Raw genomic sequence first — 15,293 nt, forward strand, 5'->3', positions numbered from 1 at the left:
AAAACACTGATCAGAGGCAATGAAAGGATATTCATAGTACTGATGGATAAACAAAAATTTCTCGGTTTGTGGGAAACCATGGGTTGGGTGGCATGAAAACTATCGATACTGTATACCGATGGTGTATACAACAATGCTGATGGTATTTCAGTCTTAGATACATGAGGTTTATATAACTTGTTTTTGGTTTTGAACTTACTCTCATTAATAACAAATACCGAATGACAGTCTTAAATACTCGCGGGATATTTTATTTTTATTTATTGCGGCATCAACCTTGTCTTATATTGGATATTTGTCAACTGTGATCAGAGTTTTAATTGATTTTATCAATCCAGGCACTACTGACTCCTTTAATTCCATGTCGGCCATTTTGTACAGAGGATTTTTCATTAGTAGTGCGGAGAATCCTGTAGGTAATCTGTTTCTGGAAAGACAGTTCAGAGTGGAATGTAAACATGTTTATTCAAAATTGTTTGGAAATTGTTGTTGGAGCAATGAAAGATTACCGTATAAATATCATTCAGAGCAAGGAAATAACAATTACTGTATAAATATAATATATAGGAAGGACATAACGATTGCCATATAAATATCTTTCAGAGCAAGGAAATATCGCTTACTGTATAAATATAATATATAGCAAGGAAATAACGATTACCGTATAAATATCATCCAGATCAAGGAAATAACAATTACCGTATACCATCATTTAGAGCAAGGAAATAACGATAGTCATATCAATATCATTCAGAGCAAGGAAATAACGATTACCGTATAAATATCATCCAGAGCAAGGAAATAACGAGTACCGTATCAATATCATTCAGAGCAAGGAAATAACGATTACCATATTATATCATTCAGAGCAAGGAAATAACGATTGCCGTATAAATATTATTCAGAGCATGAACATAACCATAACCGTATAAATATCTTCAGAGCAAGGAAATAACGATTATCGTATCAATATCATCCAGAGCAAGGAAAACAGGATTACCGTATAAATATAATTTAGAGCAAGGAAATAACGATAGTCATATCAATATCATTCAGAGCAAGTAAATAACGATTACCGTATTAATATTATCCAAAGCAAGGAAATAACGATTACCGTATAAATGTCATTCAGAACAGGGAAATAACGATAACCGTAAAAATATTATTCATAGCAAGGAAATAACGATTACCGTATCAATCTCATTCAGAGCATGAACATAACCATAACCGTATAAATATATCCAGAGCAAGGAAATAACGATTATCGTGTAAATTTCATTCAGAGCAAGGAAATAACGATTACCATATGAATATCATTCAGAGCAAGGAAAAAACGATTACCGTATAAATATCATTCAGAGCAAGGAAATAACAATTACCGTATACATATCAATTAGAGCCTGGAAATAACGACTACCATATAAATATCATTCAGAGCTTGAACATAACTGTTATCGTATTAATATCACTCAGAGCATAACGACTACCGTTTAAATATCTCCAGAGCAACAAAATAAAGATTACCATATAAATATCATTTATAGCAAAGAAATAGCGATTACTGTATAAATATCATTCAGAGCTAGAACATAACGATTATCATATAAATATCATTCAGACCAAGGAAATAACGATTACCGTATAAATATCATTTAAAGCAAGGAAATAACGAATACCGTATAAATATCATTCAGAGCTAGAACATTACGATTACCGTATAAATATCATTCAGAGCAAGGAAATAACGATTACCGTATAAATATCATTCGGAGCATGGAAATAACGATTACCGTATAAATATCATTCAGAGCTAGAACACAACGATTTTCATATAAATATCATTCAGACCAAGGAAATAACGATTACCGTATAAATATCATTTAAAGCAAGGAAATAACGATTACCGTATAAATAGCATTCAGAGAAAGGAAATAACGATTACCGTATCAATATCTCCAGAGCAAGGAAATAACGATTACCGTATAAATAGCATTCAGAGCAAGGAAATAACGATTACCGTATAAATATCATTCAGCGCTTGAACATAACGATAACCGTATAAATATTATTCAGAGCAAGGAATATATATATATGTATTTTAATTTTAATTAAGGTTTTACTGTAAAATTTTCTAGCTTTTTTTTTTAAGTTCAGGCAATACCAACTCTCCGTTTATTATGCTTAGATAGCACTCCACAGTAACAGTAAGGTGTGTAGCTACGCATTTTGGCAACTGTGAATTTTTCAAATATCAGAGATATTGTGCATTAAAAATAATTTTTGGATAGCTAAGGATTAAAATAGCCTTCCAATTGGGTTTATATGAACATCACGATTATTTAATGTATGTAATATAGGCTGTTTTCCATATTTCCATATCCTTACCGTGCATTGGTCCGTCAATTATTGTTATGTTTTTTACCAACTTTTTGTCGCACGAACTTTGTAATTAAATTTTACGAAAAAATGAGGCGAAAGACACCCATTTTTTATTTGATAATTAGGAAGATTTATGACAACAGTTTCTAAAATGGTATCACTCATTGGCATTGAAATTCTAGTTTGATCCAAATGTTGGGGATATGTGACATTTTTACCCCCTTTTTTGCTAAATTTTATAAGTACAAAACTTTGAATTTATCTAAAAAAACTAAGGATTTTCTTATCCCAGGCATAAATTACCTTAGCCGTATTTGGCACATTTTTTGGGAATTTTGGATCCCAATGCTCTTGAACTTTGCAGTTGTTTGGCTTTATAAATATTTTGATATTAGCGTCACTGATGAGTCTTGTGAAGACGAAACGCGTCTGGCGTACTAAATTAAAATCCTGGTACCTTTGATAACTATAATGGTAAATAAATTCAGAATTTTGCCCTGAATACAAAGGAAAGGAAATATATTTCCCCCTTTCAACTTTTGAAAATCAAATTTATGAAAGATACTGATTACATGTACAACACAAACAGTTAGGTTAATGTATTAGAAATCCAGGAATAGGAGATGATAAAACATTTTGTGGTTCATTTTAAATTTTGTTTTCTAACTGTGGAGTGCTACCGTAAATGAATACCGTTTACTTATTTACTCATTTGAATGACAAAAACGAGACTTCTTTGACATAACCTTGGTTCATCAACTTTTGTGCTTAGACACTGAGTAGCGACTTGAAGTTCTCGAATATCGAATGAGTTGGTAAATGTGTATTTGAATAGGTCCAACATTCTGGTGAAGCTGGTATATTGCGTTGTGGAAAATTGATAATGAAAAAAGAAAAACGTCTCGTTGTACTACAATGACGGCTTACCCCTAATTCGAGGTATTAGTCTAAATTGAAGCGGTAGAAGACGTGTCTATTGTTTCTTTAATGTCTTGGTCAGAAGAATATAGAAATGGAACCCAATCAGAAAAGGATGGATTGTTAATGGAAAGAACAAAAATGATATGTTTTGTGTGAGGGATTGCCCGACTGGTCATGTATGCATAATTCTTTAAAAAGACACTCGTAATTTGTATACACAGACAATATTATTTGACCTTTCTTCCACAGGAACAACAAAATATTCATCGTGAAAAGATCACACACGATTCACACCTTATCTGTATTGGAATGCAATCTTCGGTCGATTATTCAACAGTTTTTCAACTTTGCAATTCTACGTTTTTTAGATTGCATTTACCCATAATGAAAATAATGTTTAGTTCACCTTCTTCTCGTTTGGCCTATGCGCTGGTTAAGTCCCAATTAAAATCCATATCTTCTTTAAAGTTATGGTTTCAATTGATGTATTTCTGAACTTGAAACCATTTATCATACTGTAAATATGTTTAGGAGAGCTTTAAACAAAAGGCAATTAAGATGTTACTTCTTTGTTCTGAATAACTTTGGTGATGTTGAAGGCATCGATTCCATGTAATGTTTCGTATCTTACTGGTTTAAAAAGGTCGTGAAAAACATATCACAAGTTATACTGACCAGTTGAATATTAGCTGGCACCGAAAATATAATAGTCTAGTTTAACCCTGGAGGATAATAAAGTTGTCAGCAATCAAAGATCCAAGAGGGCAATTTTGAGGACTCTAACATATTAGGCAAACGTAATGTTTTCCCCATAACTACACTGGGTTTTAAGTTAGTATTTACGAAGCTATTTAACTAAAACCTACTGTAGGACAAACTAGACAAATTGCCTTTTATGTTATAAATGCAGCCATGTGATATGGCAGTACCTAGTTATTTTTTCCGAATTGATCTCTGTCTTTTCGGTGATCAATTTTGTTTATGATAACTACTTTCGTAGATAACAAAGTATCTGGCCGGTTGATTTAATTTGGTAAACAGAACCCTGAACTATAGGTCTTTATAAATAGACCGGTGTTTATTCATTAAAAGAGGGATAGTCAAACTCATAAAAAAATAAACTGACAACGACTGGCTAAAAATGAAGTAAGACAAACAGACAAACAATAGAACACATCACACAACATAGAAAACTAAAGAATAAGCAACACGAACCCCACCAACAACATTAATTTACGCAAAGTTTGAATTATAAAGACATACGAATAAATTACCTTTGCTGTATTTGGTAAAACGTTTTTTTTTTTTGTCCTCAATTCTCTTTAACTACGTACTTTATATAGCATTTCTAACATTTTGTTTTGTTTTGAGTGTCATTGATGAGTCTTTTTGTAGACGAAACATGCGTCTGGCGCAAATACAAAATGTCAATCCTGGTACATGTATATATGATGAGTTTATTTGTCGAGTTTCACCAACACAAAGTAGCACACACAAAGTACACCCAAACATGGCAAATATTTTGTCTGTGGGACTTTACTTAGGCTCAAAGGATTGTATATATTAGTAAGTTTCTTCCTGTTAAGTTCCTAAAGAAATGTCTAGTAGTGATTACTAAAGTCGAGTACAGTTAGGTTTAGTTCAACGAAAGCATACTCGATTTAAAATGAATTCTACACTAATGACCCAAGCATCAACACGATTTCAACAAGCATTATATCGAACAAAGATATCAGATCAAAACTGAAAGTAGATATATATTTATTAAGTTGATGAACACAAATGTATTTAACAATGCACATGTAAGCTACAATACAAAGTCTATAGAAAGCATATATTCTGCAAATTTAATACACATCGATAATCTAAACAAAAATAAGAACAGCAAACACATAAACAAACGTATCTGTTTTCAGATATATTCAACAATACTAATATGATATAAAAATGTAGAAACAAGATGAAATTAACTCGTTTTAAGCGACAATTCGGCAAAACAAATGGTCTTCATCACTGTCGGTCCCTAATCAAAATGAGCTGTTCATGTGTTTAAAGAGCTAAATCATTCATACTTCATGCTTTCTTTTATTATAGATAAATTAAGCGGAATCATAAAGCAAACGTTTTTATCCTTAACTTTTCACTTATGCTTTAAACGTTATACTTAGATCAAGGTCCGTTCCTTTAATCAAAATCAAATGTGGGGTCTCTTTCACAAATCTGAGTCCTATATATAATCAGGATTGATTGTTTTCATAAATAAAATTAAATTGATATGAACAAAAATGTACTTAAAAAGAAAATCACTAAACAACTGTCATATTCATGACTTGCATTGGTACAGGCATTGTAGACATCAAGAGAGGAATATACAGTCTCAAACACTAGAGAAAATGAAGACAGTAGAATGTTTTATATTTTGACGCTACAAGATTTAAAACATATAAAACGTTTGATAAACATTTTTCAGATGAGCAACTCGGGCTACTAGTTGAGTTTTTCTTTTAACATGTTTAAATTAGTTCGATGTTCTTTCCAATCTATTTTTACTGTTCATGATTTTTCACTGAATTTCAAAATATATGATTACATTTATACATAGTGTGGACAAACTTTATCACTTTTCTATATACATACAAGTATATATGTTTTAACTTCTTCTTTTAGTGCAATTTTGATAGAATTTTTTATCTTCAGTTGTAACTTTTGTGTTTTGTATTAGTATTGCGAGTTTTTGATATTTATCGAATGCGTTCAAAGCGTCGAGGAATTGATTATAGTGGTTTTCTCCACCATTCAAAAGTATTTCCATTAGTTTCCTGTTCTTTTCTTCATTTGAACTCTGTTTTTTAATCTTTTTACTTTCTCCGTTTTTCAACATATCAAAAAACGTTAGGTGATCTATTATCCATTTAAACGAAGGAACTTTATAGAATGCATCAGGCCACTGTGATAAACCTGCAAACATAACCAATTTCATTTATCAAAAATACCGTAATACATCGAATAACAATTTCACGTCATCCAGAAATATGACTATTCATTGATTTGAATTATGGCAAAATACAACTATACACAGCTGATCAGATAAATGAAGTTGAAGGGGAAAACAGAAGGGAAAACTACAATGACTGACTGCTCCATACATATTGTTTATTGTTGCAATCTATCCCATTATGTTTTTTACTTGCAATTATTATTTCTATAATAAAGTACACCGTGTTTAAATTACCTCGTTAACCATTTCTGGACTTGATAGTATATAATATCTAGGCCGGAGATATATCAAAAGTAAGTTTCTTTATTTGTTATGTTTATCACCGTGTAGAATATAAATATATATACTACTGTGTTTGATTGTGAGACGTTATGATTTCTTGACTCGTTCAAGATTGATAAAGACATAAACAAAAGTTAAAAACTGTTTCGTTAACCAGGTAATGTTACCATAGTTTTAATTTAAAGACAAGGATAACTGTTTTTTTTTAAAGAGAATGTCGACATACTAGTATACAATATTTATATGTCAGACATGTGTGAGTCTTATGCTATAACCAATGAACATTACACGTTCAATAATTTAATGCGTTCGAACCGCTTTATCAGGAACGTTCAAAGCCGAATATGTGAAAGCCGAGGTTGTATAAGTACCAAAACAGTTCAAGAGCTTTATGACAAAAATACCTACAAAACAGCCTAATCAATTTAAGACCAAATTAGCGTCAGGGAGTTGAAACCTTAGTTTTTTAATAATTTCATATTTATCAACGGGTAATTTTAGAAAGATTTGTGTTTTTTAGCATATTGTTATTTTTCATGTTTTTATTGTCTTTTGATCGATTGCAGTGTTTGATATGACTTTGTTTGTATGTTTTAAACTTAGAAGTTTGTATGTCAGTTTAATAACTTTCGTATATTTTAAGAAAGGCATATTTTTAATGTTTCAAGAAAGATAACTTTTTGTTCTTTGTGTATCACTTTCTAACTGATAATTGCATGACATCTACTTTCATCTGACTTTGAGTGTATAATTACCGTATATTGGTAAACCAATGGTCAAGACAATCAACAATGCTACGGTAAAGTAAATACAGTTTAATTCATAAGTTTTACCTGTAAAGAGAAATAAATGTTTAAGGTTTACAGTACACGATATAAAAAGAAGGAAATATGGTATGACTGCCAACGAGAAAACTTTCCAACATACCCCACATGACATGACGTGTAACGGTTAAACATTACACGTCTTTAATTATGAATCAAATTGATAGATAGCCCCTAATTGACCAATGTACAATAATTCATACGAGAAAACTATTTATGAACCATATTATAAAGATAAAATTAGTATGATATATATACTTGTTTATGTTTTTAAATAGTACTTTTTTCTGACCGACCAACCGGATTAGATGATGAGAAACATCTGTAAACATGTTTATTACAGACTTCCATGTGTCCAAGTGTTCCCGTGGTGAGGGGTTTGGCCAACTTGAGAATTTGTTTTTCCCTGGTTGTGGTTGTGGTTTATACATAGGTTAGTGACACATCTTTATTCAGCCTGTAACGGAATGTTCATGGATACCACTGTAATCGTACAGCTTTGGTGAAAGGAGAACACCAAAATCGAGTTTCGAAGTTAACTGACAGTAAATGTGCAATTCATGAACATTTCAGTCTCAATTATTTTGGAGTTCTTACAATTTAGCTATTTTGTTGTTTCTATACACAAGTAATTTGAAGCAATGTTGTTTTTTTTTAAGAGGCTAACATATGATATTTTCCATACAAATGCAAACATACCTTCGTTATAATCATTTCTGACATCTTTAAAACTGTTTTCTAATGGAGAAGACAAGTTTTTTGGTTGTGACCTGTTTGAGGATATTAGGAAAAATATCAACAAGACAATAGCCAATGTAAAAAGATACACAAGTTATGACAATTTAAAAAGTATAAATAGCTTCAGATCATACAGACAACAATAGACCTAACTATTTAACGCGCGCTTATTATTTATGCTGCAGATAGATGAGCATTCCGATATAGACTTGTTACTGTGATAATCTGTTTAATCTGACAATAAAGTCGTGCAGTCTTAGGAGCCAACACAGTGGGAAAAATACTAAAACTCCCTTTAAAAATTACCGGAAATCTGTTGGTTTCCTCACTTAACAACCATTGGTTCAGTTTGATATTTTTACTTTATATCTTGACACATAATGAACTCGAAAACCTTAATAGATAAATACTGGTAGGTAGTTAAGAGTGATGTATATTACACATGTTAGCAACCGTGATGTATTAATGATAAGTAGAAACATATTTCATGCATTGAGCTGTTACGTCATCATGTTTATATTATAATAATATAATCAGAAAAAAGTTCCACAACTAACATTTTTTTTCACAAGTTAAAGGCTCAAGAAATGTCAGACATAGGATTTGGGTCCTTGTGTCTTCTCCATTAAACTCTTTGAACTGTTTTTTTGTGTATTTCGAATTAAGGTATATCAGATCAAATTTTATACGACATATTTCCTTGTTTTGCCATCACATTTAACCATATGAATTAGGTGACACATTACATAATGGGTAACTTTTCATAGATCCGCACAACTGATCATAAAATTCATAAGGTTACAAAAATATTTCAAGTTGTAAAACTAATATCACGTTTCGAAATTTGCTAACAGAACCGAGCACTTCATATCTTGATTATAAAAGCTTCCTGGAAACAAACATATTTTCAGGTATTCCTATTTTCCAACTGTATGTTTATGCTCAAAACTATTTTAGCTAATTGTTAAGCATTGCTGTTATTTATGTGTGCAACAGTAGTATATAACATGTATGCACTCAACACTCTTACCAGAATTAAAAATCATTTTCGCCAGATGCACGTTTCGTCTACATAAGACTCATCAGTGACGCTCGAATCATAGAAAAGTGAAAAGGCCAAACAAATAAAAATTTGAACTGCATTGAGGACCAAAGATTCCTAAAGATTTTGCAAAATACAGCAAAGGTAAAATTGAGAATGGAAATGGGGAAAGTGTCAAAGAGACAACAACCCGACCAAATAAAAAACAACAGCAGAGGGTCACCAACAGGTCTTCAATGTAGCGAGAAATTCCCGCACCCGGAGGCGTCCTTCAGCTGGCCCCTGAACAAATATATACTAGTCCAGTGATAATGAACGCCATACTAATTTCCAAATTGTACACATTGAAATTATCTTGTGTATCGAACATCCCTATCAAAGGCGATTGCAATGAAATTATCTTGTGTATCGAATATCCCTGACAAAGGTGATTGCAATGAAATTATATTGTGTATCGAACATCCCTGTCAAAGGCGATTGCAATAAAATTATCTTGTGTATCGAATATCCCTGTCAAAGGTGATTGCAACGAAATTATCTTGTGTATCGAATATCCCTGTCAAAGGTGATTCCAATGAAATTATCTTGTGTATCGAATATCCCTGTCAAAGGCGATTGCAATGAAATTATCTTGTGTATCTAATATCCCTGTCAAAGGTGATTGCAATGAAATTATCTTGTGTATCGAACATCCCTGTCGAAGGCGATTGCAATGAAATTATCTTGTGTATCGAATATCCCTGACAAAGGTGATTGCAATGAAATTATCTTGTGTATCGAACATCCCTGTCAAAGGCGATTGCAATGAAATTATCTTGTGTATCGAATATCCCTGACAAAGGTGATTGCAATGAAATTATCTTGTGTATCGAACATCCCTGACAAAGGTGATTGCAATGAAATTATCTTGTGTATCGAATATCCCTGTCAAAGGTGATTGCAACGAAATTATCTTGTGTATCGAATATCCCTGTCAAAGGTGATTCCAATGAAATTATCTTGTGTATCGAATATCCCTGTCAAAGGCGATTGCAATGAAATTATCTTGTGTATCTAATATCCCTGTCAAGAGCGATTGCAATGAAATTATCTTGTGTATCGAATATCCCTGACAAAGGTGATTGCAATGAAATTATCTTGTGCATCGAACATCCCTGTCAAAGGCGATTGCAATGAAATTATCTTGTGTATCGAATATCCCTGACAAAGGTGATTGCAATGAAATTATCTTGTGTATCGAACATCCCTGTCAAAGGCGATTGCAATGAAAATATCTTGTGTATCGAATATCCCTGACAAAGGTGATTGCATTGACATTATTTTGTGTATCGAACATCCCTGTCAAAGGATATTGCAATGAAATTATCTCGTGTATCGAACATCCCTGTCAAAGGCGATTGCAATGAAATTATCTTGTGTATCGAATATCCCTGACAAAGGTGATTGCATTGAAATTATCTTGTGTATCGAACATCCCTGTCAAAGGCGATTGCAATGAAATTATCTTGTGTATCGAATATCCCTGACAAAGGTGATTGCAATGAAATTATCTTGTGTATCGAACATCCCTGTCAAATGCGATTATTATCTTGTGTATCGAACATCCCTGTCAAAGGCGATTGCAATGAAATTATCTTGTGTATTGAACATCCCTGTCAAAGGTGATTGCAATGCAATTATCTTGAGTATCGGATATCCCTGACAAAGGTGATTGCAATGAAATTATCTTGTGTATCGAATATCCCTGTCAAAGGTGATTGCAATGAAATTATCTTGTGTATCGAATATCCCTGTCAAAGGTGATTGCAATGAAATTATCTTGTGTATCGAATATCCCTGTCAAAGGTGATTACAATGAAATTATCTTGTGTATCGAACATCCCTGACAAAGGTGATTGCAATGAAATTATCTTGAGTATCGAATATCCCTGTCAAAGGTGATTCCAATGATATTATCTTGAGAATCTACGACGAAAAGCACTCAAATCCAAAGAAAAAAACGGGAAAAAAATGTTACAAAAACTTCTAATAAAGTTCAATTATCAAGTTACCATCGTTTGTTATTAATTTTAGAACATATCAAAGGACGATGACACAAATAATTTGAAGAAATATAATACACATATGTAATGCATTTTCTTCTGATAAAGTTTAGTTAACACATCAATTGTACATGCAGTTACTGGTTTTACGCTATTACAAAAACTAAAACGAACGTTTTCAGAGACAATTTACAATATGGGTTTGCTAAATAAACATTCCTAGTTTAAAATGTGAATCGAATATCCCTGACAACTACTTAGACTTTGTAAATGTCACCAGTGTATGAACAGAGAGGTTGATGAACCAAGGGTATATCAAAAACGTCTCATCCTTTTTCTAAAAAAACTAAAAATCGTAACATAAGTAGTTAACATTAACTTGAGAATCTTCGATGAAAAACACTAAAATCAGAAGAAAAATCGGAAAAAACAACATTTGTTACAAACACTTCTAATTCAATTATCAAGTTTACATCGTTCATTACATATTTAAGGACGAAGACCTAATGAATTTTCATAAATTTAATATGCATAGTAATGCATTATACTTCTAATAAAGTTAAGTTAACACATCAATTTTACAGGCAGTCAGTGTTTTTACACTAAAACTAACGTGGAGTTAAACCAATTCACTTATCAATAGATTAATAAGAAGCTTAAGTCTCTCCTTTATATTTAATTTTTATGCAAACTATAACCATCTGTGCAATGAGAGACAACTCAAATTAACTATCGTAGGTCCTATATCGCCTACTAGTGAACATATACAAGCAGTTGACTTACCAGCAGGTCAGTGATTTACAAGGTATTATAAATAGCAGCACATGCCTTCATAAGCCAGATATATTGCTTAACGTGGCAAGAACCACTTATTGTACAATACATTTTTAGAATTTCATAGCTTTATGATTTGATTTTCAGTAAACAATCTTTCAAGCTTATACATGTTATATTCACATAAAATATATGGTTGCAAGCAACTTAGATGTGTGCTTTTCTTGCTACATTGAAGACAAATTGGTGGCCTTCAGCTGTTGTCTGCTCTATGGTCGGGTTGTTGTCGCTTTGACACATTCCCCATTTCCATTCTTAATTTTATTGCTTATGTCAATATATAGAAAACCTTTAAAAGAGGGACGAAAGATGCCAAAGGGACAGTCAAACTCATATATCTAAAACAAACTGACAAGGCCATGGCTAAAAATGAAAAAAACAAACAGAAAAACAATAGTATACATGACACAACATAGAAAACTAAAGAATAAACAACACGAACCCCACAAAAAACTAGGGGTGATCTCAGGTGCTCAGGAAGAGTAAGCAGATCCTGCTCCACATGTGGCACCCGTCATGTTGCTTATGTGATTACAAATCCGGTAAATAGTCTAATTCGGTAGGTCACATTCATGAAAGGGAAGGGGGTTGTTGGTACGACGTAAGGAACATTTTCGATATCATTTGTGAAACGGTTATTCCATAACGATCAACCAACTCGTGATGGCGTCCGTAAAATTTACGAAGGGATGATTTCAACTTCACCATTTGGAATTCTTGGTTTAATAGCTTCCTTGTGAGCAGTAACCCTCTATCAAGAAAATCATGATAGGAAATGCAAGCACGGGAATATCGTATCAATTGGGAGATATATACCCCGTATGTTTTATTATCTGTGCAGCATGGATATTTTCCAATCTATAAATGCATTGCAAATAGGGCAAATCATGTGATGCCTTGATTCCATCCCTATCCTCACCTTCAGAATCCTGCAATTGAAGACAATATTTGTAGGCAAAATTCAAGAGATAAATGATATATGGTGAATTAAAAAAGTTCATTGGAAGGTACCAAGACCTTGTTGATAAATATTCCGTATCAACTTCACAAATAATACATGATGGTCTTAATGTATAGATTCTGCGTACTAATGTTGTTTATCATCTTAACAACGTGTTATATTGTTCTTTAATTTGTCTTTGTTCTATTATTAATATTAATTTTACTGTTGGATTGTTGTATGTGATATCCATTTAACGTGGGTCGGTACTTAAACATCCCGTCAATGTGTTTGTATTAACTTTCATTTTTTGCTGGTGTGTTTTGTATATGCGACTTTTTGTGTTTCTTTGGTTCTTATAACGTGACTCTGTAAAAATCCCGTCAGTATGTTATTGTTCTATAATATGTCAGTATGATATATTCATATTATGAATTTGAAAATACGTTAAGCCACAAACGTCAAAATTATTCAATCGCGTAGTGGAATGAACTATTTATGGATTCTTATAAATTCTATAGAACTTTTGGACTATTTCAAATCTCGATCTATTTCTGATATTAATTCTTACAAACTTTTGCCTTTTTAACTCTGTATGCTAACATTGCCCATGTGAAATTTCAAAATTGTTTGTATAAACATTGAACGACAAAAATATGAGACGTATACATTTTTCTGACGACAGACACGCGAATTAATGCATTTGTTTGTAGATAGATGTGTTTGTGTTCTGTTAAATTGTTCCTTTTAAAAGTGTTACACGATGATGACTGCTGTACCCATACTTTTACTATTAATTTTATTATGTCTGTTTAGTTAACGCATCATTGTAAACATAAAGAATTTGATGATACTGTCAACAAAGTGAGATGTTTAGCGCTATCAAAACCAGGTTTAATCCACCAGTTTCACCATATTTGAAAATACCTGTACCAATTCAGGAATATGACAGTTCTTGTCCATTCGTTATTGATGTGTTGTGTCATTTGATTTTGCCATGTGATTATGGACTTTCCGTTTAGATTTTCCTCTGAGTTCAGTATTTTCGTTATTTTACTTTTTAGTACCTTGTCAGAACATATCCTTACCATCAAAACCTCAAGATATTTGTGTTAACATACAACTACTTTCCCCATTTTGATTGCAGTCAAATGAGAAGACCATTTAAAAAAAAATCTAATTGGATCCATGTGAGATGGAAATCCCAAACAGGTGTATGCAACTACTTACTTGTGTAGTATAATAGCCTAGAATTTACATTAAAAAAATTAAAACAACACGATTAATAATTTCTTGCTTCCGAAGCGCTTTTCTGGATCTACCTTCATCAGGAACGCTCAAAGCCAAACATATGAAATTCAAAGAAACATAAGTACCTAAAACGTTGAAGAGCTATATGTAAAAAAAAAAACTAAAATAAAAAGTCAAATTCATCTAAAGCCAACTTTGCCTGAAGGAGTTGAAACCTTAGTTTCTAGATAATTTCAAAATTTATAAACGGGCAAACTTAATTATTATTTCAGTTCACATGATGTAAATGCATACCTTAATGCATATATTTGACAACATGTCTGCGTGGGACACATGTTCCGGTACACTAAATGGATACTAATGATACTGTTGAAAACAAATGATCAGAGTTAATGAAGGCATATTCATAGTACTGATGGATGAAACAACTTTTACAAGACTAGAGCCTGTCGTTATTCATGTCTGTCATATGTGTTTCGAAATTGGTTTTAGTTAGTTTTCGCAATTAAATAGTTTCATATTTTCCATGTCAGAATCTTTTACAGCCGAAGATACGTATTGGGTTTTCTCGTTGTTAAAATCCACACATTCGCCAATAAAAGCTCACTTTCAATTTTTTTTTAACTTTGTTGTCTGATTAGCCATGTTCGGATTCATACCACATCTTCTTATTTTTATGTTTTTGGTAAATCTAGTACTGAAAATGATTAAATGATTTTGTTCATGACATGTTTAGATATATGTTCGAATGTGTGTGTGTAAAAACTGAAACAAATATAACAAAAAATAGTCCTAAATAAATAAGCCAGGCTTGCAACGGCCGAAAATAAACATTATGTCTGCACATTAAACTATTTTTTTTTTTCTGTTAAGTTCCTAAAGAAATGTCTAGTAGTGATTACTTTATGTATATTACTACTTATGTTCTACACAATGAATCGCGAATACAAAGTCACTAATGTAACAGTTATTTCCCATTCCTTTGATGTGTTTAAACTTTTATTTTGACATTTTATGAAAAACATGTACTTTTCGTTTTGAA

At 32.2% G+C, this 15,293-nt stretch overlaps 1 protein-coding gene and 1 long non-coding RNA gene across 2 annotated transcripts in view; both read right to left on the minus strand.

Moving 5' to 3' along the window:
• LOC139497850 (uncharacterized) overlaps positions 1–15,293 on the minus strand; it is a 497,218-nt gene that overhangs the window by 378,214 nt on the left and 103,711 nt on the right. The gene's annotated exons all lie outside the window — the stretch shown is intronic.
• Positions 5,616–8,241, minus strand: LOC139499136 (uncharacterized). The gene is made up of 3 exons (XR_011658122.1): positions 8,104–8,241; positions 7,336–7,413; positions 5,616–6,258 (listed from the first exon to the last, which is right to left on the minus strand). It is a non-coding gene; the product is annotated as an uncharacterized lncRNA (long non-coding RNA).

The sequence above is a fragment of the Mytilus edulis genome, chromosome 12 (assembly GCF_963676685.1).
Source record: "Mytilus edulis chromosome 12, xbMytEdul2.2, whole genome shotgun sequence".
Lineage (NCBI taxonomy): Eukaryota > Metazoa > Mollusca > Bivalvia > Mytilida > Mytilidae > Mytilus > Mytilus edulis.